General features: G+C 54.5%; 1 protein-coding gene across 1 annotated transcript in view; it reads left to right on the forward strand.

The window, feature by feature from the left end:
* LOC119586826 (microtubule-associated serine/threonine-protein kinase 3-like) overlaps positions 1 to 1,054 on the forward strand; it is a gene marked incomplete at its 5' end in the record, with an annotated part of 55,250 nt that overhangs the window by 16,797 nt on the left and 37,399 nt on the right.

A 1,054-nucleotide genomic window follows, 5' to 3' on the forward strand; every position in this document is an offset into this window, starting at 1 on the left:
TGTCCAGGCTCCTCAACACTACCCAGAGCTATTCCCCAGGCTCATCCCTCACACCTGGACCAGCCACCAAAAAGTGTTTGGGGAGACCTAAGAGCGCAGAGCCAGGCTCACCGCTCTTGCGCAGAGCTCTTTCACCAGATCGACTTCATCCCAGGTCAGCTGAGTCCAAGGGCACGCCAACCATTAGCCCACTTGCTACCCCCTCCCCCCAAGATGGTAAGTAATCCTCCGAGGGTAACAGTAACTTCTCAGTCCCCTCCAAATTACGATACTCCAAGTGTGGTCAGGTCTGCAGCACCCACACTGCTTACTCAGCGCTTTAGCAGTGCAGTAAGCATGCCTCCTGCATTGCCCACCAGCACACTGGAAGAGGCACCAGAAGAATTGGATTCCCCAGAATGTCCAGAAATGCCACAAACAAATTTTTGTGAAGGCCCCCAGGGAGGCAGAGGATCACTGCCAGGGACCAACAGTGCTGGTTGTGGGGGCATATCAGCTTCAGGGAGTGTCTCCAGCAAAGAGGGTTCTCAGGCAAGCATAACCACACAAAGTAAGCATGGGCCCATGTTGTGCAATTGAAAGGAAAGGTAGTAAGGGCCAAGCAGATGCCAAGGAAAAGGCTCGCAGTGATAGCCGTGGCCGCAGAGAGTCCAGAGATTTACGTGGTAGAGAGGAGGAGAGGAGAGATCCTCGAGACTTGCGTGGCAGAGAAGAGGAAAGGCGAGATCCGCGGGACTTGCGCTCCAGAGAAGAAGAAAAACGAGACTGCAGAGACTTCCGCAGCAGAGAGGAAGAGAGCAAAAAAGACTCCAGAGACCAACGCAGTAGAGAAGAAGACAAGAGAGACCCTCGACGCACAGCACAGGAGAAGAGGGAACTGTTTAAGGCTGGGAAGGAGAAAGAGGGTACCTCCTAGGGTTGGCCCTCCGCTGGCCTGCCCACAGCTCCTAGTGGCACTCAGTCGTGCCTCCAACACTTATGCGTGTTCTGGGCAGGACCGCGGCATGCCCTCTGTGAAAAGAAGCAAGGAGACACTTGAAGCCTGTGATGATAC

This window comes from Penaeus monodon, chromosome 22, assembly GCF_015228065.2.
Source record: "Penaeus monodon isolate SGIC_2016 chromosome 22, NSTDA_Pmon_1, whole genome shotgun sequence".
NCBI lineage: Eukaryota > Metazoa > Arthropoda > Malacostraca > Decapoda > Penaeidae > Penaeus > Penaeus monodon.